Raw genomic sequence first — 27,663 nt, 5'->3', positions numbered from 1 at the left:
TCAAGATAGGTAGCTTTTGAACCTTTCACTGAAATCGAAGGGAGCCTGTAGTATCTGGTGGGTGGAGCACAGAAGCACGGCAGGCCAGAACTGAGTAGCTCAAAACTCTTTTTATTCTAAGCTTTTCAGCTTTTCCCAATCTCCCAGCCACACACACACACAAGTCTTCTGGTTGGGGAGAGAGCTCTCTTTCTCTGCTCTCTCTCTCCTTTTAAAGGGCGCGGTCACTGGGGAAGACACACAAACACAGGTTAATTCCCATCAGGTGCAATGACTCCACCACTTACCTTCCCTGACTCCGCCCTCCATTCACAGACCGACGCTTGGCCACGCCCCCACTGCCACAGAGCCGAGTCGAAGCATGCTCGAGTTTGCAGTGATCACTTGGTGAAAGGTTTGTATCCCTCCCAGCTATGTCCTTAGTGTTTTCCAAGTGTTATTTTACGGTACTTTTTTAAATCATGAAGCGCTAAAGTCCCCAGCTGTTTCTTTGTTCACTCCTCACAAAGTCCATATGCATGAAGGTCACGACAAAATTCTTACCCAGCCGTACAGTTACAATGCTCCGTGATCACTTCTCCGTCTTGTTTAACTAAGATCCAGGTCTTTAAAGGGGTTTCTGATGATCTTTGTGAATGATTTACCTGAGAGATAAGAGCCAACACAAGTGAGAATCAAGTGAACTGTTGTTTGTTTACACTTCAACTTGCAGCGCTTCATTGTAAAGACGCGAACGAAAAGCTTAAAAAAAACACACTTACATGGGCAAAAACAATACAGGATTCATTCGGCAGCGACTTGATACCGAGGTCCTTTACCCAGCCACATGCAAAAAAGTTGTAAGCCTCCATACTCTTCCACGCTTTCATCTGTTTTGCGGTGTAGAAGGACGTCTGCAACACCAGATAGCTTGAGATGTTGGGGAACTCAACTGAAGGGTAGTTTTCGAGATCGTATGACAAATCCTTATTTTCCAGACTGTAGGGGTCAATTCCATTGCACATAGCAATCTTCTGAATGTATCTAAAGCGAGCAGTGGCTTCTAGATTATGAGCATACGCTGATAAGTTATCGCTAGCTGTTTGCACTATGGCAGCCATTTAGACCACCAGCTGTTTCACTTCCGGTAAAACCGCTAAGAAAAGTCACGTGACTGAAGCCCAGCAATTCCTTGTTTAAAACACATTAGAATGGTGGATGTCACATTGCTAAAAATTGGCTTGCATTACTGTGACAAAAAAGCAAACATTTTTTTAATCTCTTGTGATTGTTAGCTTGATCAAAACCCCTACAGAGACACTTGTCTAGATGTGTCAGATTGGTCACAATACACAGCTCACTGTGCATAATAATAAAAATTGTACACATTGAACCTTCTCTGATATCAGTATCAAAATAGCCAATGCTGTGAGAATGATGTACAAATAATATGCTGTGCAACCTTTATTCAGGACAGTACTGCCTCTTGTTGACACACATTATCTATTAATGGCTAAACACCTCTTCTAACCTGTGTTAGGCGATTTAATTGCTTGGCCAGAATCTGAAAACTCATCTCATCTCATTACCTCTAGCCGCTTTATCCTCTTCTACAGGGTCGCAGGCAAGCTGGAGCCTATCCCAGCTGACTACGGGCGAAAGGCGGGGTACACTCTGGACAAGTCGCCAGGTCATCACAGGGCTGACACATAGACACAGACAACCATTCACACTCACATTCACACCTACGGTCAATTTAGAGTCACCAGTTAACCTAACCTGCATGTCTTTGGACTGTGGGGGAAACCGGAGCACCCGGAGGAAACCCACGTGGACACGGGGAGAACATGGTAAACTCCGCACAGAAAGGCCCTCGCCGGCCACAGGGCTCGAACCCAGACCTTCTTGCTGTGAGACGACAGCGCTAACCACTACACCACCGTGCCGCCCTGAAAACTTTGATATGAAATAAAGTTACAATCTGAGATACATCATGAACTTAATGGGCTTTTGAATATTTCTGTGGATGAATGAGGGATAGTCTAAAAGATGGATCTACTGTAACTGACACATAATTTTCAGCTATGGGATATAAGCTCCTGTGGTGCATGTGTGGGATAATGAACCATGTTTGACAGTGTCCCTCATTAAAGAGGTGTTTATAGTCATTGCTACACTTGTCCAACACACACACACACACACACACACACACACACACACACACACACACACACACACACACGCCTATCACTCTGGAGCTGGGGAGAGCAGAGAGATTCAAGAAACAGAAGCTTCTCTTTTCTCACATCCCAATTCTGTTCCATTAGTATGTACTATATTCCTTTTTAGTAGTGGTGACACGTTAAGATTATGTATTCCATTCACAAACAGAGATAACACTATGAGTGCACATGAATTTTCTCTCTCTCTCTCGCTCTCTCTCTCTCTCTCTGTGTGTGTGTGTGTGCTGAGAGAGAGAGAGAGAGAGAGAGAGAGAGAGAGATCTAAGTATCATGAGTGAATTGTTCTGCATAGATTCAGACTGAGCTGTATCAGGGATGAAAGACATTATGTCTTGTCATTACACACAGCGCTACTGTGAATGAGCAACAGGTGGTATTGAGATCTTCATGATGGCATCACATGAGAAATTGTGGCCTGTGAGATTGTGCTGTGAGAATGAGATTGTAATGCAATGATAGATAGAATCTGTAGCAACACCGAAGAATAGCATCACCAACACCAAAAAACAACACCAAGAACACAAAATAACATCAACTACACTGACAATGCCAAACACTAACACCAAAGAACAACACAAAATAACACCAACAACATAAAACAACACTGTCAACACCAACAATACCACCAAGACCAAACAACATACTATCCCCATTTCCAGAAAAGTTGGGATATTTTCCAAAATGCAATAAAAACAAAAATCTGATTTGTTAATTCATGTGAAGCTTTATTTACCTGACAAAAGTACAAAGAAAATATTCTCAATAGTTTTACTGACCAACTTAATTGTATTTTGTAAATACAAACAAAGTTAGAATTTGATGCCTGCAACACACTCAAAAAAAGTTGGGACAGAGGCATTATTACCATTCTGTTACATCACCTTTCCTTTTAATAATACTATTTAATTGTATGGGATCTGAGGATATTAATTGTTGCAGTTTTGCAATTGGATTTTTTTTTTGCATTCTTGCTTGATACAAGACTTCAGTTGCTCAACAGTCTGTGGTCGCCATTGTCTGATCCTCCTCTTCATGATGCACCATAGATTCTCAATAAGATACAGATCTGGACTGGCAGCAGGCCAGTCAAGCACACGCACTCTGTGTCTACGAAGCCACACTGTTGTAGCCTGTGCAAAATGAGGCCTGGCATTGTCCTGCTGAAATAAGCATGGACTTCCTGGGAAGAGATGTTGCCTTGATGAATATGCCTCTCTAAAATCCCAATATACACCTCCGCATCAATGGTACCTTCACACACACACACACACACACACACACACACACACACACACACACACACACACACACACACACACACACACACCTCACCCATGCTGTGGGCACTGATGCCCCCATACCATCACAGATGCTGGCTTTTACACCTTTCTCTGATAACAAACTGGATGGTCATGTTCACCACTGACACTGAGAACTCAACGTCCAGTTTTCCTAAAAACAAGCTGAAATGTGGACTCATCTGACCACAGCACACATTTCCACTGTCTTTCAGTCCATCTGAGATGAGTTCAGGCCCAGAGAAATCTATGCACTTCAGCATAGAATTGGTGAATGGCTTCCTCCTTGCATAATACAATTTCAGGTTGCATTTCTGGATGCAGAGGCAGACTGTGTTAAGTGACAACAATTTTATGAAGTACCCCTGAGCCCCATGTGGCTATATTTGCCACATTAGCATGACAGTTTCTCAGGCAGTGCTGCCTGAGGGCTTGAAGGTCATGCACGTTCAACAGTGGTTTCCAACTTTGCCCTTTCTGCACCGAGATGTCTCCAGGTTCCCTGAATCTTTTCACAATATTATGTACTGTAGATTTTGAAAGCCCTAAAATCCTGCACTGAGAAATGTTCTTTTTGAATCGACTAACAATTCTCTCATGAACTTTACCACAAAAGAGTGAGTCACAACCTGTCTTTGCTTGCAAAGACTGAGCCTTTGGTGCATGTTCCTTTTATACCAGTCATGTTAACAGTTAACCTGCTTATTGTGGAAGCTTCAAAAATGGTGTTGCTTGAATATCCTCTTAAATTTTCCGTCTTATTTTGCCTCTGTCCCAACTTTTTTTTGAGTGTGTTGCAGGTATCAAATTCTATCTTCGTTTATATTTACAAGATACAATTAAATTGGTCAGTGAAACTACTGAGAATCTTTTCTTTGTGCTTATGTCACTTCACATGAATTAACAAATCACAAATGTTTGTTTTTATTGCATTTTGGAAAATATGCCAACTGTTCTGGAAATGGGGTTAGTACATCATCAGTAACACCGCCCTCAACACCAACACCACTGACACCACCAGCAACAAGAGCAAAACAACAACAACAACAATAGAAACATCACTATCACCATCAACAATGAATGCTAGTGATGAATAGCTGTGAACTCAACAGGACTTGCTATGAGAAATAACACGCTGGGAACTAGCACTATGGACAGCACCACCCCAACCCCACCAGTAGCATCGACTCAATTAACACCGCCAACAGCAACAACAACAACAACAACAGCAGCAACAACAATAACAAACAACAACAACAACAACAATAGAAACATCACTATCACCATCAACAATGAATGCTAGTGATGAATAGCTGTGAACTCAACAGGACTTGCTATGAGAAATAACACGCTTGGAACTAGCACCATGGACAGCGCCACCCCAACCCCACCAGTAGCATCGACTCAATTAACACCGCCAACAGCAACAACAACAACAACAACAACAACAGCAACAACAATAACAAACAACAACAACAACAACAACAATAACAACAACAATAGAAACATCACTATCACCATCAACAATGAATGCTAGTGATGAATAGCTGTGAACTCAACAGGACTTGCTATGAGAAATAACACGCTTGGAACTAGCACCATGGACAGCGCCACCCCAACCCCACCAGTAGCATCGACTCAGTTAACACCGCCAACAGCAACAACAACAGCAGCAGCAACAACAACAACAACAACAGCAGCAGCAGCAGCAACAACAATAACAAACAACAACAACAACAACAACAACAACAACTATTTTTAGACTGAATAAAGCAGTTAAGCGTGAAGGATTTTAGTCTGACTTGAATTGTCAGTTTTCTTTAAGGATAATGCAGTGCTCTAGTGTGTGTGTGTGTGTGTGTGTGTGTTATAGACAGATAGATAGATAGAGAGAGAGAGAGAGAGAGAGAGAGAGAGAGAGAGAGAGAGAGAGAGAAAGGTCGAGCTCCCGCCCCCTAAAAGGAGCATCATCACCACACGCTGCTGCTTTCCTGATCACGTCTGAATTCTCATAACTGTCTCTACTGGAATTAAGGAGAGAGGAGAGAGTACGCGAGGGAAGAAGAAGCAGAAGAAGAAGAAGAAGAAGAAGAAGAAGGAGACGTTACAGTTCATGCTTAGCTGTAAATAGCGCGCACTGGTCGCTCCGGGACGCCACGCGCGCGCGCTCCACTACAACCCGGCTTTACTGAACAGAGCAGCTCTTCTCTCCTAATCCGGTATATTGTTCAGTAGTGTTGGGATTTGTGGGTTTGGGGAGATCTGCCACAGTGACATTGCCTGCTGCAACCACAACACCGGCGGCGAGATTTAAGGATGACGGCCACCAAGGAGCAGCAGATCCAGAGAGCCAGCGCGCAGCAGGACGAGGTAACAGGAGAGAGAGAGAGAGAGAGAGAGAGAGAGAGAGAAGCATGCTTCTTACTGTCATGCTTGGACACTGGGCTAAATGGGGTCTTTCAGAGTCTTCCCTGTCCGTCAGTGCTCTGAGTGCGCTCAGATAGTCCTGCGAGGTGAAGAAGTCACGCTTGGGTTTTGACGCTTTTCCTCAAAAGCACAAAACGTTCAATCTCTGATGGAAATACAGAGCAGTAGCGCCTATAAATCTGTGCACTTGTTAAAAGATGTGCAGGGAGGCAGACGGAGCGGTGGTGCTGGATTCAGCTCGCTCTCCCACTGTTAGCTTTCGCCTGGCGCGCTATTGTGAGAGAAAATTACGGGACACGACTGAGCTCCGGCGGCGCAGATGTCACTATCAAAACAATTAGCGGCCCTCAAAGCGCGTCCTCGGTTCCATGCTTTCGGAATGCTAATCCTCGCCGGGTTCTAGCCTGGGGCTCCGGTGTGAACGTGTTGGACTGAACTGAACTGCCGACAGCATGCTTCATAAATTGAGCGGTGGCCTTGCGCAAATCTGCATCTGAACTCGAACCTGGCACAATGTTTCTCTCGTGCACTAACTCAAATACATCTGAGTTGCATATTAACATCGATCCCAAGCGAGAGGAAAGTAGGAAGCTCGTATTTTCACCCTCTCATCACTTAGTCTGAGCGTGCAGTCTAGTGGAAGGGCTCGGCAAGGGAATAACATCACCTGTCTATTCGCTAGAGGGCCTTTGGACGTGACTCAAATCGCGAATAAAAGAGTGTTAGGGCTTTTCGGGATGCTCAGGACGCAGTAGTGCTTAATAATTGATGGTGCGCTGTTGTAAATGTTTCACCGTACATGATGATAACGTTGTGCTCACTGTCGCACCTGCGCATCCAGTCTCTCCGTGCCGCAGAACTTACATCAAGGCTCTAATAAATGTTTGATGGAAGCATTGAGGTATTCCGGGACAGCGTGGGTTCCTTCAACATAGAACCCTATTTAAACAGATCCCAGCTTAAACATAGAGCCCTTCTTTTACAGATCCCAACTTAAACATAGAACCCTTCTTTTACAGATCCCAACTTAAACATAGAACCCTTCTTAAACAGATCCCATCTTCAAAATAGAACCCAATTTAAACAGATCCCATCTTAAACATAGAATCCTTCTTAAACAGATCCCATTGTAAACTTAGAAACCTTCTTAAATAGATTTCATCTTAAACATAGAACCCTTTTTAAACAGATCCCATCTTAAACATAGAACACTCTTAAACAGATCCCATCTTAAACATAGAACCCATTTTAAACAGATCCCATCTTAAACATAGAGCCCTTCTTTTAAAGATCCCATCTTAAAGATAGAACCCTTATTAAACAGATCCCATCTTCAAAATAGAACCCAATTTAAACAGATCCCATCTTAAACATAGAATCCTTCTTAAACAGATCCCATTGTAAACTTAGAAACCTTCTTAAACAGATCCCATCTTAAACATAGAACCCTCTTAAACAGATCCCATCTTAAACACAGAACACATTTTACACAGATCCCATCATAAACTTAGAACCCTTTTTAAACAGATCCCATCTTAAACACAGAACCCTTCTTAAACAGATCTAATCGTAAACTTAGAACGCTTCCTAAATAGATCCCATCTTATACGTAGAACCCATTTTAAACAGATCCCATCTTAAACACAGAACCCATTTTAAACAGATCTCATCTTAAACATAGAGCCCTTCTTAAACAGATCCCATCTTAAATGTAGAATCCTTCTTAAACAGATCCCATCTTAAACATAGAGCCCGTCTTTTACAGATCCCATCTTAAAGATAGAACCCTTCTTAAACAGATCCCATCTTAAATGTAGAACCCATTTTAAACAGATCCCATCTTAAACATAGAACCCTTCTTAAACAGATCCCATCTTAAACATAGAACCCATTTTAAACAGATCCCATCTTAAACATAGAACCCATTTTAAACAGATCCCATCTTAAACACAGAACCCATTTTAAACAGATCTCATCTTAAACATAGAACCCTCTTAAACAGATCCCATCTTAAACACAGAACACATTTTACACAGATCCCATCATAAACTTAGAACCCTTTTTAAACAGATCCCATCTTAAACACAGAACCCTTCTTAAACAGATCTAATCGTAAACTTAGAACGCTTCCTAAATAGATCCCATCTTAAACATAGAACCCTTCTTAAACAGATCCCATCGTAAACTTAGAACCCTTCTTAAATAGATCCCATCTTATACGTAGAACCCATTTTAAACAGATCCCATCTTAAACACAGAACCCTTCTTAAACAGATCTAATTGTAAACTTAGAACGCTTCTTAAATAGATCCCATCTTAAACATAGAACCCTTCTTAAACAGATCCCATCTTAAACATAGAACCCTTCTTAAATAGATCCCATCTTATACGTAGAACGCATTTTAAACAGATCCCATCTTAAACACAGAACCCTTCTTAAACAGATCTAATTGTAAACTTAGAACGCTTCTTAAATAGATCCCATCTTAAACATAGAACCCTTCTTAAACAGATCACATCTTAAACATAGAACCCTTCTTAAACAGATCCCATCTTAAACATAGAACCCATTTTAAACAGATCCCATCTTAAACACAGAACCCTTCTTAAATAGATCCCATCATAAACTTAGAACCCATCTTAAATAGATCCCATCTTAAACATAGAACCCATTTTAAACAGATCCCATCTTAAACATAGAGCCCTCCTTAAACAGATCCCATCTTAAACATAGAACCAATTTTAAACAGATCCCATCTTAAACATAGAACCCATTTTAAACAGATCCCATTTTAAACATAGAACCCATTTTAAACAGATCCCATCGTAAACTTAGAACCCTTCTTAAACAGATCCCATCTTAAACAAAGAACCCAGTTTAACCAGATCCCATCTTAAACACAGAACCCTTCTTAAACAGATCCCATCATAAACTTAGAACCCTTCTTAAATAGATCCCATCTTAAACATTGAACCCGTTTTAAACAGATCCCATCTTAAAATATAGAATCCATTTTAAACAGATCCCATTTATACTCAGACCCCGTTTTAAACAGATCCTATCAACACAGGGCTCATTTTAAATATAGAGTCCTTATTAAACAGATCCCATTTTAAACAGAGATCATTTTAAACATAGAACTCCTTTTAAACAGAATCTATTTACCCACTGAACTCATCTTAAACATAGAACTTGTTTTACACATGGAACCCATTTTGACAGATCCCATCTTAAGCATAGAGCTCATTTTAAGCACAGATCCAATCTTATGAAGACATGTCATCAACACAGAGTTCATTTAAACACAGAACCCATCTTAAACAAATCCCATCAGAAACACAGTTTTATTTAACCTTGTTTTCTTTTTTGTTAAAAAACAAAGAAAAAGAAAAAAAATTCAGTGTCATTAAAAGAAGATAGGTATATTATGTTGTAAAGAATTATGTTATAAAAATTATGTCATTGTGCCATAAATCTGAAAATATATCATGCGATTATAAATTTTTTTATTATATAGTATTTTATTATATATAACGACACATTTATTCTTTTAAACAAAAAAGAAAACTGTAGGACTGCATCTATAAGATAAATCATGATAGTTCATTTTGAATGAGTCGGTCGATTTAACTTTTTGACTAATTGCTAATTTAGTTTGTAATTTAAATTTTTTTTCCAGTTTTAATTTCTCTCTCTCTCTCTCTCTCTCTCTCTCTCTCTCCCTGTAACTATGTGTAATTTCATCATCCATTTTCCAGTTTACTTTCCTTAGCTAGCAAATGGCCAACAATTTAAATAACTCAGTATCCTCCAGTCAGATATTATTTAGTGAAAGGAAAACAGAGCAGACTGCAGTGTGCTTTCTAAAACTTCATAGCCAGTGTACCAGTATAAACAACATACGTAGACCTATGTAGCCTATACAGACTAGGGCTCATTATGGGGTCTGCAGTTTCTGGCTTTTGTTTGCATATCCCAAAGGAAAAGACATGATTAAAAAAAAAAATTCACCTTACACACCAAGTGAGATTACATTTTCTAATATGCTGCAGTCAACTGGTAGTGCTATATAATACCAATTTAGAGTACTAAGCTTAACTTATATCCATCCATCATCCATAGCCGCTTATCCTGTGCAGGGTCGCGGGCAAGCTTGAGCCTATCCCATTTGACTATGGGCGAGAGGCAGGGCCGGATTAACATGGCCAGGAGCCCCTAGGCTACAAGTTGCTGTAGCCCCCCCCCCCCGGCCACCACCATCTTATCCCATCTACCTGTAAAGAACTGTCTATTTTCTACATTTTAAAGTTTTTTTTTTTTTCATTATTAAACTTTGTACAGCTGGGCCAGCAAAAACAGAACACCAAAAACTATAAGGTTTAGATTGACAACAACTTATCACAACTTATGCAACTGTCAATTGAATGTGCCTGTAGGCCTTTTAGGCAACTGAACCTCTCAAGTACTGGCTGCAGCTGCAGCTAACATAATGTTTGCTACGCTAGTGTCATGATGACTTGCACTTGCCAGTTGGGTTTCATTAGGTTTAAAAAACCCTGTTAGTTTTGGTATATTGCTCAATAGAGCTTTGTCACGTTGGGCTTTTTGCTGTTGCGCCTTGCACTTTTGAGCACTGCTCTCGTATTTTCTGTCACACATGTTCACTGTTCAACTGTGGAGTGACGTCGTGCGTGACGTCTAACATTTATATATGGAAGGCGGATTTGCCTCACCCAATCAGCGTCCGTTTATTTAAATATTCATCTTGAGCCAATGAATATGAAGGTTTTTTTTTCTTTTGACCAATTGGGGGCCCCCCTGCGAGGCAGAGGGCGTGGGGGCCCCTAGGCTGAAGCCATATGAAGCCTGTGCGGTGATCCGGGCGTGGCGAGAGGTGGGGTACACCCTGGACAAGTCGCCAGGTCATCGCAGGGCTGACACATAGAGACAAACGACCATTCACACTCACATTCACACCTATGGTCAATTTAGAGCCACCAGTTAACCTAACCTGCATGTCTTTGGACTGTGGGGGAAACCGGAACACCTGGAGGAAACCCATGCAGACACGGGGAGAGCATGCAAACTCCACACAGAAAGGGTCCCATCGGCCACTGGGCTCGAACCCAGAACCTTTTTGCTGTGAGGCGACAGTGCTAACTACTACACCACCGTGCCGCCCCAAAGCTTAACTTACAGCAAAACATTATTTGATTTACAGTAACGGTACTTTTGAGTGCTATACACTCCGTGGCTGCACTACAATATTCAACAAGGTTAAAATAAAACCATAATAATGTGACAAAACTTCAATTATTTTTCAGTGTCACTGTCCCAACCCTCTGTAATGCTCAGCCTCAACACCTATGAGACTTTATAATCCTCACCTCGTTCAAAGTAAAACTCAAAACACACATGTTTACTCAGCAACTTCTTTCCCCCTACACACAAGCCTCATACTTTCCTTACTCACTGTTTTCTCTCCCACACACAAACCTAGTGCTTTCATAACCTTCCTTCTAACTATCTTTAGCTATCTCTTGCAGTTTATTTTGATTGCTTGTTTTTATTAAAGATTTTTGTCTCATTCTTTCTTCATGTCTTAATTTGTATAATAATTACATTTTGGTTTTATATGATTATTGAACTTGAACACCAAAGTTCATAAGTGCCTGACCTCATTAATGCTGTTGTGGCTGAATGAGCAAATCCCTACAACCACGCTCTAAAATGTAGTGGAACGCTCATCTCATCTCATTATCTCTAGCCGCTTTATCCTTCTACAGGGTCACAGGCAAGCTGGAGCCTATCCCAGCTGACTACGGGCGAAAGGCAGGGTACACCCTGGACAAGTCGCCAGGTCATTACAGGGCTGACACATAGACACAGACAACCATTCATACTCACATTCACACCTACGGTCAATTTAGAGTCACCAGTTAACCTAACCTGCATGTCTTTGGACTGTGGGGGAAACCGGAGCACCCGGAGGAAACCCACGCGGACACGGGGAGAACATGCAAACTCCGCACAGAAAGGCCCTCGCCGGCCCCGGGGCTCGAACCCAGGACCTTCTTGCTGTGAGGCGACAGCGCTAACCACTACACCACCGTGCCGCCCGTAGTGGAACGCTTTCCAAGAATATTGGAGGTTATTAAAACATTTGGTTATTTTTTCTGCATTCAAATTTTCGAACCAAATGATACAAACTAGTATCTTCACTGCAAGTGTGAAATGTACTCTTGGATAAACTGGTATATAGAATTGTGGAGAGAGAAAAAAAACCTCATTGACATTTATTTTGCTATTACTCATGTCAGTCGCAGTGATGAGTTAAAGTGGAAATGATATTTGATGACCATATGTATGTGTTCTGACAAAAGTGTGTGGAAGAGAATGGAGACCTTTCTGAACAAACTTGTACATATACAAACAATACACACATCTACACCATAACAAACAATTAGATAGCATTAAATGTTTAAATTAAGCATTAATTTCTGGTAAGGTTAAGCTTTAAAGGAGCGCAGCTCTTTTATTTTGGGGGGCACAGTGGTGTAGTGGTTAGCACTGTTGCCTCACAGCAAGAAGGTTTTGAGTTCGAGCCTAATAGCTGATGGGAGCTTTTCTGTGTGGAGTTTTTTTCATGTTCTCCCCGTGTCTGCATGGGTTTTCTCCGGGTGCTCCAGTTTCCCGCACAGTCCAAAGACATGCTGAAGTATCCTTGAGCAAGGCGTCTAACTCCCAACTGCTCCCTGGGTGCTGTAGCATACTGTAGTTGCCCACTGCTCTGGGTATGTGTGTGTGCTCATTACTCACTTGTGTGCATGTGTGTGCATGCGTGTGTTCACTGCTTCAGATGGATTAAATGCAGAGGACAAATTTCACTGTGCTTGAGTGTGCATGTGACAAATAAAAGGCTCTTCTTCTTTTCTTCTTTCTGGTTTTACAGCATGATGTTCTCCATGATACAGTACATTAATGCTCCCTGTGATTGTTAGAGTAGTGCATTAGAATGCAGATGTACACTTTTAAGTCAGGCGATTTACTTCTTCTTGTGATAGGTTATGTGCAGTAGTGACACAGTGAAGCACTGAACAAAATAAGGGTGAATAAGTTCCTTTAAAGGGGTGGCACGGTGGTGTAGTGGTTAGTACTGTTGCCTCACAGCAAGAAGGTTCTGGGTTCGAGCCCAGTGGCTGATGGGGCCTTTCTGTGCGGAGTTTGCATGTTCTCCCTGTGCCGGCGTGGGTTTCCTCCAGGTGCTCTGGTTTCCTCCACAGTCCAAAGATGTTCAGGTTAGGCTAATTGGTGGCTCTAAATTGACCGTAGGTGTGAATGTGAGTGTGAATGGTTGTTTGTCTATGTGTCAGCCCTGCGATGACCTGGCGACTTGTCCAGGGTGTACCCCGCCTCTCGCCCATAGTCAAATGGGATAGGCTCCAGCTTGCCTGCGACCCTGCACAGGATAAGTGGCTATGGATAATGGTTGGATGAATGGAAGTTCCTTTAAAAGCAAACAAAAAACCCAACTCCTGAAAATGACACACATTCAGTGAGCTTTTAACCCAGATATTGGTTGACATGCCTCAAGTAAACTCATTTAAAAGTAGAGAAGCATGGCTCCATTTGCCAGTTGGTGACATTTCTAGATATTGCTCTGACTGGCTATACAGTGAAACCAGATAAAATCTGATTCTAAGTTTACTGTTGCATAAAATTACATTCTTATTGCTGTTCAGTGAAGGCTTAAGATAGGATCTTAAATAAGCTAGTGCATTGACCAAGGATTACTGACTTCTAGCTCCTTTTAAATTGATTAAATTTAATAAGTTGAAGCTCGAACTAGAAAAAAAATAACAATTGAACTAATGAGGAGTTAAATTAACACTGATTTTACTGATTTCACAGGTTTAGCCTTGTGCTGTGATATGTGACAAGATATAATGTTAAAGGCAAGACTGTGATGTGTTTTTTTTTTAATCTGAATGAAGCCAGGAGAAAGTACTTTTTATTCTCTCAACTTTATCTGTCATCTAATAATGTCGTAATTCTGGTGGTTTCAGGTCTGTATTTTTGAAATGAAACCATGGCTATGAAGTTAGACATCACCTATACTTCTGAGTGAATTCTGACGTGAACTAAAGCATATCAGAGGCATGAATGTTTAAAACTGCATGGTGCATGCCTGGGAATATGAGACATGGCTATGAAATAATGAGACTAATACTGTAATTCAATTTTAATGAAGAAAACGTCCATTTAAATTCTTTCCCTCTTCATTATATTCCCCTTCTGCAACTACACACTGCTGCATTCTGGTCTTCCACTGATTAAAGCAGTGAACTAGGTCTTCTTCTGTGAGTCATCTCAGAAGCTCTGGTGTTTTTTTTCCCCTTCACTTCTGGAACATTTGGTTCACTGTTGCTCCATCTGGAACAAAATTCTCCATAACTGTACCTTTAATGCCAAATAAAATAATCATGTGATGAGATTTGGATCTTCCATTATGGCCCTGACACTAAAAGGCAGTAAATACTCTGGGAAACACCTTTGTTATCAAAGATGAAGAAAGTTCGTCAAAGCAAGTCCAAGTTCAAGGCCACGTTGATTGTTTTCTTTGACATTAAGCATGTAATTATGCAGAATTGGGTTCCAGATGGAGCAACAGTGAACCAACATTATTACAAATGGGTTCTAGAAACTTGGCAAGAAAGGCTCAGGAGAAAGAGGCCACAGCTGTGGGAAAATGGTTTCATCTGGTTTCATTCAGCTCTCTCTGTGAAGCAGTTTTTTGGCTGAGAAATGCATTGCAGTACTTGACCATTCTCCCTATTCACCTGATCTAGCACAACAGAGCTTTTGAGGCCACTAATGGACAAAGACCTACTGCCATGTTTTGATCAGTGGAAGGGGAATAATATACTGAAGGAGAAATTATATATATATAATTTCTCCCTCACAGCAAGAAGGCTCTGGGTTCAAGCCCAGTGGTTGATGGGGGCGTTTCTGTGCGGAGTTTATATGTTCTTCCCTTGTCTGCGTGGGTTTCCTCCGGGTGCTCTAGTTTCTTCCACAGTCCAAAAACAGATGGTTAGCTTAACTGAGTACTCTAAATTGTATAGGTGTGTGTGAATGATTGAAAGGAGAAAACCCCTATAATAATCCAGTAGAAGGCAACAGGAAACCACTACTGTAATGTTCCCTAGACACTTTGATGGCTGAAGCTGTCAGAGCAGTTACGTCACTGTAGTGATATGCCAAAATGGATGATGATACCTAATCAGCCAATCCTTTAATAGCAGCACAATGCATCAAATCATGCAGATACAAATCAAGAGCTTCAGTTAATGTTCACTTCAAACATCAGAATGGGAAAAATCGTGATCTCTGTGACTTTCACTATGGCATGGGTGTTGGTGCCAGGTGGACTGGTTTGAATATTTCAGAAATTGCTGATCTCCTGGGGTTTTCACACACAATGGTCTCTAGACTTTACACAGAATGGTGTGAAAAACAAACAAACAAAAACATTGAGTGAGCGACAGTTCTGTGGGTGGAAATGCCTTGTTGATAAGAGAGGTCAGAGGAAAATGGCCAGATTGGTTCGAGCTGCCAGAAAGGATAGAGCAATTCAGCAACTCTTTACAACTGTGGTGAGCAGAAAAGCACCTCAGCATGAAACAGCAGAAGACCACATTGGGTTCCACTCCTGCCAGCCAAGAACAGTAATCTTAGAAGCAAGAACAAGTTCCTATTAAAGTGGCAGGTGCATAGATAGATAGATAGATAGATAGATAGATAGATAGATAGATAGATAGATAGATATACAAATAACTGAAATATATCCATCCATTATCACAGGTGAAGCTGGAGCCAGTCCCAGCTGACTTTGGATGAGAGGTGGGGTTCACCCTGGGCAGATTGCCAATCTATCACAAGGCTAACACAGAGACAACCAACCATTCACACTTACATTCACATTTATGGTCAATTTAGAGTAACCAGTTGACCTAATCCGCATGTCTTTGGACTGTGGGAGGAAACCCATACAGGCGCAGGGAGAGCATGCAAACTGCACACAGAAAGGCCCCAGTCGGCCTCAAGGTTCAAGCCTGGAACCTTCTTCCTGTGTAACCTTCACTGCACCACCGTGCCACCAGCTGCAGTGTACTTCAGTAATCATAGTAAATGTAGTAAAAATTGAGAGTAGTATGCAAAGTTTTCTGAGAAACAGCAGATTACGTTTTTGTGCCCAAATCATCCCATTTCCCTTAAAAAAATAATGTATTACTCTTAATTGTGTACTAATAAAGTTTTTTCTTTTTAGATCTCTGAAATTAAATAATAGTGTCTAACATGGGGGGCGGCACGGTGGTGTAGTGGTTAGCACTGTCGCCTCACAGCAAGAAGGTCCTGGGTTCAAGCCCACTGACCGGTGAGGGCCTTTCTGTGTGGAGTTTGCATGTTCTCCCCGTGTCGGCGTGGGTTTCCTCGGGGTGCTCCGGTTTCCCCCAAAGACATGCAGGTTAGGCTAATTGGTGGCTCTTAATTGACTGTAGGTGTGAATGTGAGTGTGAATGGTTGTTTGTCTCTATATGTCAGCCCTGCGATGACTTGGTGACTTGTCCAGGGTGTACCCCGCCTCTCACCCATAGTCAGCTGGGATAGGCTCCAGCTTGCCCGCGACCCTGTAGAACAGGATAAGTGGCTACAGATAATGGATGGATGTCTAACATGGGTGTGATTCCTATATTCATGTGATGATTCGTATGATAACATACAATACTGTTCAAAACTTTTAAAGAAATTCCATAAAGCAAAGATGTGTTCAAAAGAACGAAGTGAAGAGTTTCTATTTTTTGTGTGGTCATACTTTGCACTTAAAATGAAATTAAATCAATGTTCTTAGGTCAAGTCAAGTTTATTTGTATAGCACTTTTACCAACAGACATTGCTGCGAAGCAGTTTTACAGAAAATTAAAGACTTTAATCATGAGCTAATTTTATCCCTAATTTATCCCTGATGAGCAAGCCTGTGGCGATGGTGGCAAGGAAAAACTCCCTCAGACGACATGAGGAAGAAACCTCTAGAGGAACCAGACTCAAAAGGGAACCCATCCTCATCTGGGTGATAACAGACAACGTGATTATAAATAACTTGCTTCTATAACAATGTCCTATAGAGTCACAAAGTATAACTGTGTAACCAGGAAATTCATTATAGTTTTAATATGAAGTCTGTTTTGTTGAAGTTATAAACTGTTCATTGATGGAAGTTAGCAAGTCAACTGTAGTCCTCAGACATAACTGTATTACTTTAAGTGTCCGGAATCATCTTCCAAGTGTGACTTTTGACTGTCCACATGGGGCCGTCCTCCACAAGAGTGCTGAGACAAGACTCCAGCCAGACGTAGGGCATCAGGATGGATCAGGCGAGTCTGAAGAGCAGAAGAGGTCAGCATCTCTGGTGTTTCAGGATTGACATGTAACTCAGAGAGGGACAGACAGTGTGTGTGTGTGTGGGGGGGGCAGGTTGTTAGGTATGCCCAATGTCACCTAAAGATTAAGAACAGGATACATTTTGCACTGAGTGCAAGCAGGGACTCTGGCAAGACTAGCTATAACAGCATAACTAAAAGGGGAGAGCCAGAAGGTAACACAGACATGAGAGCGCCCCGGGGACATAAAGTAGCCAGCCATTCCACCGTCAACAAACCTGAGTGAGCGAGTGGGGGTGTTTACCAAAACACTCTCTGCTTTAGTACCCTCCAGATCTACTCCTTTACTGTAAAAAGCTATTAACAAAAAGTCTGATTAAACAAATATGGTTTCAGCTTAGACTTAAGCACTGAGAGTACGTCTGAGTCCCGAACACTACCACACTCTACTAGGTACACTCTACTACTGGTTTATAAGAAAATCAAATAGCTGTGCCAGATGTCTTGGAGAAAGTGCCACAATTCTTTTGTAGACTTTGGCCATCATACTTGCTTGTTCCCAGCTGTCAGACTTTCAGATTTTATTCTGTTTTTATTCACTTTTTTATTCTGAAAATGATAACACTTTCTTTAAGGACATCCAAATGAAAAATTAAAATTAATGTAAATGGATGTAATCTCATCTCATCTCATTATCTCTAGCAGCTTTATCCTTCTACAGGGTCGCAGGCAAGCTGGAGCCTATCCCAGCTGACTACGGGCGAAAGGCGGGGTACACCCTGGACAAGTTGCCAGGTCATCACAGGGCTGACACATAGACACAGACAACCATTCACACTCACATTCACCAGTCCCCCCCGGATTTCGCGGGCCTTTTTGTGATTGTTGCGGGCTAAAATGTCTGATGTTGCGGGGGGGTTTCCAAAAAATTGTGATGAAAGTTGCGGTGTTTTTTAGGTTTTTGTTGCGATTATATTGCGGGAGGAAGTGAAAGTTGCGAGAAATTGTTGTGATTTTCTCTTTTTGTGATTAAAATTGAGTGATATGTTAAATATTAAGTTATTACTGAAAAACTATTGATTAAAAAAAACAAAAAGACACTGAGAAATGGTCCTGTAAACAAGAAGAAACCTTTATTTGTCACATGCACACTTCAAGCACAGTGAAATTCATCCTCTGCATTTAACCCATCTGAAGCAGTGAACACACACACACACACGCACACACACCCAGAGCAATGGGCAGCCACACCAGAGCACCTGGGGAGCAGTCAGGAGTTAGGTACCTTGTTCAAGGGCACCTCAGCCCAAAGCCACCCCACGTCAACCTAACTGCATGTCTTTGGATTGTGGGGGAAACCAGAGCACCCGGAGGAAACCCACGCAGACACGGGGAGAACATGCAAACTCCACACAGAAAGGCCCTCGTTGGCCGCTGGGTTCGAACCCGGAACCTTCTTGCTGTGAGGTGACCGTGCTAACCACTACACCACCGTACCACCCCTTTACCAATATAAGCAATTACCAGGACTTCAAAAATGCAGAAAAATAGGCTTTACTTATCCAAATGCACCTGTTGGTTCAAAAGTTAAAGTGCATAGAACCTCACAGCACAACATGAAGTTACCTTAAAATATAATATAAATGCCTCAGCTTTCATGTAAGAAAAAAAAAAAACTATTAATACTAGTACTGTGTGCAGGCAGTCTCTCCTGAAGACTAAATTAAGCAATAATTATAAACTAATACAATAAATGGCTCAGGCTTCATAGAAGAAAAAAAAAACAATTTGAACAGAATCTCACAGTATGATGCTGAAGCTGCCTAAACAATGGAAAATAAAATACCATTTTGGCAAAAATGTTGGCATCCATTAATTTCTTGTATTAAGTAAAAAAAAAAAGTAAAATGCACACAGTCCTTCACTGTAAACATAACACACTTTCAGTAACAGAATTTAAGCCTACATAAACACTGACTCGCACATGCTGCTTCTCTTGAACGTATACACGGAAGTAAGGCGGAAGGTAGTTTGTCGACGTCACCTCAAGACGACACCAACGATTGGTCAAATTTGCGGGAAAGTTGCGGTGATTTGATATAATTGCAACACCGCCCTGAATTCGCGGGGATTGGTTGAATTTGTGTTGAAGTTGCAAATCGCAACATCGCAAAATCCTGGAGGGTCTGATTCACATTTACAGTCAATTTAGAGTCACCAGTTAACCTAACCATTTAAGACAAAATCTACTGTTATATATTAGGGTGGCTAATACTTTTGCACAGTATTGCATGCAAAGATATTTATAGTTGTATTATCAAGCCTTAAGCTCATATTAATTAATACATTCGTTTCAGTTACAATGTGCCATGACAACAGTACAGAGCAAAAATAACAGAAATTGACAAGTACAACTTTTTTTTTTAGCTCTCTACACTTACACTCATTTTCCAGGATGACAACTGTAGAGTGTATAGAACCAAATCTGTGTGCGAGTTGTCTGAGCATTATAGAACACCGAGACACTTTGAATGGTCTTCAAAATTTCCATACCTTAACCCCAATGAAAACCTGTGGGATTATTCGGAACAGCATGTTAAAGACACCATTGGCAGCCTTACCTGACAGTGCTGTTAGTAGGATAAAAATGTTATTAGGATATAAATGACCGCGAGTTGGCTTAGTGGTTAGCGTGTCCACCTCTCGACCGGGAGATCACGAGTTCTACTCGCGGTCGGGTCATACCACAGACCATCATAAAAATGGTACCTACTACCGTCTGGCAAGGCATGCTGCAATACAGATGCAAGTGGGGAAGTCAAACTCTTGCAGTTACCAGAGGACTAGCCCCCCACTGTAACCCAAGCTGTACAGGCGAGAGGCTGAGGGCTATCGAAATGGAGATCAGCACCGCACCCCTACGCCTTAAAGACAGGAGACTGCCTGGGAAGACCAGAATCTGACATGAGAGGAACTTTGATTTGACTTTGACGAGGATATAAATGACACATAATTCGTATTTGTCCAGGTGTACAATTCATCTCGAGGTTCTGGGTGACTAGTCTGGTGTTTCATTTGCTGTACAGATAATCCCACAATTATTATTATTATTATTATTATTATTATTATTGTGGGATTGAGGTCCAGTGATTTCTCTGGTCAGTGTTCTATCACACTGACTGAAGATGTCATACACAATGCTAGGAATTAGCTCCTACTGTTGCTATACTGGAACATGGGAGTGTCAGTGTGTTTTGTTTGGAAGCACAAAAGCACTCAGACTCTGGTCACTGATCCCTTTTTATGCAAAATTACATTCATTAACTTGCACAAATTCTTGACATTGTTCAATAAAACACTGTTATTGGTGCTATTCTTTGTCCTGGGATCTGATGTGTGTGTGTGTGTGTGTGTGTGTGTGTGTGTGTGTGTGTGTGTGTGTGTGTGCAATAAATATTAGGCTATATATATTTCACCTCCTGGAGGCTTTTGGCTTTTGCTCTTGTTTGGAGTGCTGCCGGATGAGGTTATGCCGGTGCTGTAATCATGAACCTCCACTCTCTCAGCCACGCCAAGGAAATTACGCATCATTGATCTTGAAAATAAACATCAAACAATGCATCAGCAAGATATACCGTACAGAGACCACAGAGTGCAAGTATTCACTCTCATTGAACCCCACCTCTGACTACAATATTGTTCACAGAGTGAGTGGGAGCATTGATTTGTTTACACATTTAGTATATTTGTGTGGGATGAGACATTGTTTTTGCCTGCTCTTCATTCTTGCATCATTCTTAATTATACAACCCCAAATCAGAAGAAGTTGGGACGGTATATTGAAATTGAATTTTTAAAAAATGAAAACCGAAAATAATGAATTGTAAATAATCTTTGACCTGGATTGCGCTCAACACAACACAGCAGCACATGCATTTTATTGCTTTTTTTCTTCTTTCAAAATGAACCCTGATTACAATTTTGATTCTTGCAACACATTTCCAAAAACGTTGGGACGGTAAAGCATTTACCACTTTGTAATGTTGCAATTCCTTCTCACAACACTTAAAAGATGTTTAGGGACTGAAGACATCAAGTGATGAAATGTTTCAGGTGTTATTTTGTCTGATTCTTCCTGCAAACAGGTTTAAAAGTGTGGAACAGTACAGGGTCGTCATTGTCATATTTTTTGTTTCAAAATTCGCCACGCATTCTCTGTTGGGGACTGAGGGGACAGGTGCCCTCTTCTTCCACAGCTATGCCTTTGTAATGTGTGCAGAATGTGATTTTGCATTGTCTTGTTGAAATCTCCCTGGAAAAGATGTCATATTGAAGGCAGCACATGTTGCTCCAAAATCTCAATGTACTTTTCTGCATTAATGCTGCCATCACAGAAGTGTAAGTTACTTTTGCCAAGGGCACTGATTTGATTTGATTTTATTTTATTTGGCAATATAAATATATATGATAAAAACATACATGTACATATCGCCGAGGATGACACAAAAAGCATTAAAATACACTTATTTCCATTGTGGTCCTCAAGATGACAAGATGGTTGTGGCAAACTTGGCACGTAAAAATAATAAAATTGACAACGTAAATATTTAAATTATAAACATACTATGATTAAACTAATTTATCACTAGAAACAAAAATTGTATTTAAAAAAACATAATTAAAATTAACATAGTAGCTACTCGTAAAATAATAAGTATTTAACCATTGTAAAAAATAAAAATTACTGTACAATTTTGGCACCTAATACATACATAACTAATAGTAACTAAATAGTAACTGATACAACCCCATACCATGACACACCCTGGCTTTTGGATTTGTTGCTGGTAACAGTTTGGATGGTCCTTTTTGTCTTTGGTCCGGAGCACAGAACATTCATTTCTTACAAAAAAAGACTTGGAATGCTGATTTGTCTGACCACAATACACATTTCCACTGTGTGATGGTTCCAGATGCCTCTGAGCCCAGAGAAGTCGATGGCGCTTCTGGACACAGTTAACATCAGGCTTCCTTTTTGCATGTAAAGTTTTAACTGGCATTTGTGGATGTAACTCCATATTGTAGAGCTTGATAAAAGATTGCAAAAGTAATCCTGAGCCCATGTGGTTATATCAGCTATAGATGAATGATGGTTCTTGATGCAGTGCCATCTGAGAGATCAGAAATCACGGGTGTTCAACTTAGGCTTGTGTTTTTGCCCTTTACGCACTGAAATTCCTTCAGATTACTTGAATTGTTTAAGGATATTATGCATCATAGAGGGTGAAATAGCTAAATGCTATCCTGTCTTTCTTTGAGGAACACTGTTTCAATAATTTTCTCATGCATTTGTTGACAAACTGGAGATCCTCGGCCCATCTTTGCTCCTCAAAGACTAGGCCTTTCCTGGATACTGATTTTAGGCCAAATCATGATGACAATCACCTGTTGACATCACCTATTTCAAATCACATCGTCATTTAATTGTTTTACCTCATTACTAGTCATAAATTGCCCCATCCCAACTTTTTTGGAATGTGTTGCAGGCCTGAAATGTAGGAATGGATGTATGTTAACAAATGAAATGAAGTTGACTCGACAAAGCATGAAATATCTTGACTTCATCCTGTCTGTAATGAAGTACAAGTCAAAGTAAATTTAGAAATCACTGCTTTCTTTTGCTATTTGCATTTTCCATCCCATCCCAACTTTTTGTAAAATAGGGCTGTAAGAATATATACTGTATAGACACTTGCAGCTATGACGGGGGGAGATCACAGACACAAAAATGAAGGAGGGGGGGTGTAGGGAGTGGGAGCAATGCAGTTGGTGCAGTCAGTGTTGGTGTCAGAGAGCCCAAACCAGCCTTAGGCAGGGTTAAAGGAGGGGGCTGTCTGTGTCTGGGTCCTTCAGTGATCCAGAGGCTGTGAGGGCGGGGGTGTTCCTGGCGAACTGTGTAGGGTGCTCAGACTGTTCTTCATCATCCTTGGCGTCAGTGTCAGCAAGGTTGCCTGGGCAGAGTGGGAGAGAGAGTGAGCAGACATGCACACAGTTAACCCAACTAACCTCTGTGTGTTGCGGCACCTCTTTATACTCCCCTGGCTGCTCAAGCAGGGTGGATTGAAGCACCGATTATACTGCTCCAACCGTGTGTGATCAGTGGGCCCCGCCTTGTGGCTATGCTGTGCTGTTTGTGTCTCTCGAAAACATTCGTGCTGAAGTGCTGCTGTCTCTTCAGCACCACAGGAGCAGTTGTGTGAGGAGTGATGTGCTGCTTGGGGGGCTGCCGTCATATATATATATATATATATATATATATATATATATATATATATATATATATATATATATATATATATATGGGGCGGCATGGTGGTGTAGTGGTTAGCGCTGTCGCCTCACAGCAAGAAGGTCCGGGTTCGAGCCCTGTGGCCGGCGAGGGCCTTTCTGTGCGGAGTTTGCATGTTCTCCCCGTGTCCGCGTGGGTTTCCTCCGGGTGCTCCGGTTTTCCCCACAGTCCAAAGACATGCAGGTTAGGTTAACTGGTGACTCTAAATTGACCGTAGGTGTGAATGTGAGTGTGAATGGTTGTCTGTGTCTATATGTCAGCCCTGTGATGACCTGGCGACTTGTCCAGGGTGTACCCCGCCTTTCGCCCGTAGTCAGCTGGGATAGGCTCCAGCTTGCCTGCGACCCTGTAGAACAGGATAAAGTGGCTAGAGATAATGAGATGAGATGAGATATACACACACACACACACACACACACATCAATGAGCCACAACATTAAAACTTCTGACAGGTGAAGTGACTAACATTGATTATCGAATTATGGTGGGTCAAAATATGAGTAGCAAGTCTTATGGAGTGTTCACAGTGTGCAGTGGTTAGTACCTACCAAAAGTGGCATTATCCAAAGAAGGACAACTAGTGAACTGGGTCATGGGCGCCCAAGGCTCATTGATGCATGTGGGGAGTGAAGGCTAGCCCGTCTGGCCAGATCTCACAGAAGAGCTACTCTGGCACAAATTGCTGAGAAAGTTACTGCTGGCTATGATACAAAGGTGTCAGAGCACACAGTGCATTATAGTCTGCTGCAATCTGGGGCTGCGTAGCCACAGACTGGACAGACTACCCATGCTGATCCCTGTCCACCACAAAAAATGCCTACAATGGGCACATGCACATCATAATTGTCACATAACTGGAGCAATGGATGAAAGTGGCATTGTCTGACAAATCATGTTTTTGTTTCCATCATGTGGATGGCTGGATGCATGTGCATCACTTACTTGGGCAAGAGATGGCACCAGGATGCACTATGGGAAGAAGCCAAGCTGACAGAGGCAGTGCAATGCTCTGGGCAATGTTCTGCTGGGAAACCTCGGGTCCTGGCATTCATGTGGACGTTACTTCGACATGTACTGTAACACCTTCCTAAACATGGTTGCAGACCAAGTACACCCCTTCGTGACAACGTATTCCCAAATGGCAGTAGCCTCTTTCAGTAGGATAATGTGCCCTGCTACACTGCAAAACTTGTTCAGGAATGGTTTGAGGAACATGACAAAAAGTTCAAGGTGCTGACTTGGTCTCCAAATTCCGCAGATCTCTGATTGGATTGGTGTACATATATATTTAACATACTTCTTTCAGAGTGGCTTTTTAAAAGTTTGGGTAATAGAAATTGTACCTTAGGATGAGTGACTGTGATTGTAAATGTAGAGCATAAGTATGTGTGTGAGAAAACATTGTGTGTACGTCCTCACAATGAGCTGCACAGTGAAATGTCAGAATCCAGGGAGATTGTACAGACTGTGATCACAGCAGCTCTCCACTAAACTCCAAGGATTTAGAGCTTCAAAGCTTTTGATCTGAGAGCCCTGACCCGATCGTTTCGTCTTACTCTTTGCGAAACTTACTATTACAAATGCGCTGAGAGCCTGTAGCACAACATAACCAGATACAAACCCTTTAAACATCCTCTTCCACTCCCATGCTCACATTAACATCCTAACACCTAATGTCCGAAGCATCTGCTATATTTACTACGCACCACAGCTAGATCAGCCACATGGCACACTATAGATGCAACACACAGTATAAAGTATAAAATCATCCAGCATAATATTTTCCCACAGAACTGCAGCAACTCAAATAAAGGTAAGAATAAGGCAAATAAAAAGGATTGAAATCCATGTTATAAAAGTGGATAGATGTTGGAATGACAGCATTGTAACATTGCAGAGGAAAAAGCTGGAGCAGGAAGCATTGCCCAAACAACATATTTACCCTTTTATTGGCAATTCACACTTACATCACAGTAAAGTCTGGCATGTAGCCACAGAACTACATAAAACTCATCTCATCTCATTATCTCTAGCCGCTTTATCCTTCTACAGGGTCGCAGGCAAGCTGGAGCCTATCCCAGCTGACTATGGGCGAAAGGCGGGGTACACCCTGGACAAGTCGCCAGGTCATCACAGGGCTGACACATAGACACAGACAACCATTCACACTCACATTCACACCTACGGTCAATTTAGAGTCACCAGTTAACCTAACCTGCATGTCTTTGGACTGTGGGGGAAAACGGAGCACCCGGAGGAAACCCACGCGGACACGGGGAGAACATGCAAACTCCGCAGAGAAAGGCCCTCGCCGGCCCCGGGGCTCGAACCCAGGACCTTCTTGCTGTGAGGAGACAGCGCTAACCACTACACCACCGTGCCGCCCTACATAAAACTGTGAACACAAAATAAGACAAAAGAGCATACTGTGGAACATAACAAATAAACACATCACACAATATTACACTAGCATAAAACATTCAATCTTAAAGAACATCGACTTCACAGTTTCACATTACAGAAATGAGGACACCATAGAGGCTTGTGGGTATGCAAATTAATCCGCTTTTTTCCCCAACAATTGTCATTTATTTATTTATTTTTAAATTTGCACAATTTCTTTCTTACGGTCATCATCCACTTTATTAGGGACTTGTTCTTGATTCTAAGAGCCCTGTTCTTGGCTGCAGGAGTGGAACTAAGACCCCGTTTACACGTAGCCGGGTATCTATAAAAACGGATATTTATTTATGCTGTTGCACCCATCATTTACACGTAAACGGAGGTTTCAGTCACTGAAAACAGCTGCTTTGGAAAACTCCAGGCAAAGTGGAGATTTGTGAAAACTCCGTTTTCATGCCTGCGTGTAAATAGTGGAAAATGGAGTTTTCTCCGTGTTATGGGGAAAATGGAGTTTTAGCATTGTGATCTGACGGTCCCTCCTCCTTGGCTTTCGGATCTCTGGTTGGCTTTCTATTTGTTTGACATGTTTTTGACAGCCTTCCCTGGCTGTTTTTGAGCATTGTGTGAATGGAATTATTTTCTAGTATGGGGAGGAGAAGCTACCCGTTTTCATAAATACCCGGCTACGTGTAAATGAAGTACCAGTGTGGTCTCCTGCTGTTGCATGCTGAGATGCTTTTCTGCTCACCACGGTTGTAAAGAGTGATTATATGAGTTGCTATATCCTTCCTGGCAGCTCGAACCAATCTGGACATTTTCCTCTGACCTCTCTGATCAACAAGGCGTTTCCACCTACAGAAATGTTGCTCACTTGTTGTTTTTAGTTTTTTGCACCATCCTGTATAAACTCTAGAGACTGTCATGTGTGAAAACCCCAGGAAGAAGAAGAAGTAGTACAACAACAAGTTTATTCATCACACATACACTTAAGCACAGTGAAATTCCTCTTTGAACACACACGCGAGCAATGAGCACACACACATACCCAGAGCAGTGGGCAGTCATGCGACAGTGCCCAGGGAGCAGTTGGTGATTAGGTGCCTCACTCAAGGGCACTTCAGCCCAAGGGCGCCCCATGTTAACCTAACCACACATCTTTGAACTGTGGGGGAAACCGGAGCACCCGGAGGAAACCCACACAGACACGGGGAGAACACACAAACTCCACGCGAAAAGGCCCCTGTCGGCCACTGAGCTCGAACCCAGAGCCTTGTTGCTGTGAGGTGACAGTGCTAACCACTACACTGTGCCACCTAATCAGCAGGAGAATAGCAGTTTGTGAAATACTCAAACCAGTCCATCTGGCCCCAACACCCATGCTTTACATTACAGACATTTATCAGACGCTCTTATCATCTCAGAATGATGTACAATGAGCACATACACATTCCCAGTGCCTGGGGAGCAGTTGGGGGTTAGGTGCCCTGCTCAAAGGCACTTCAGCCATGGATTTTTCCTGCTG

The sequence above is a fragment of the Neoarius graeffei genome, chromosome 9, assembly GCF_027579695.1.
Source record: "Neoarius graeffei isolate fNeoGra1 chromosome 9, fNeoGra1.pri, whole genome shotgun sequence".
Lineage (NCBI taxonomy): Eukaryota > Metazoa > Chordata > Actinopteri > Siluriformes > Ariidae > Neoarius > Neoarius graeffei.
Note: the sequence above shows the minus strand (reverse complement) of the source record.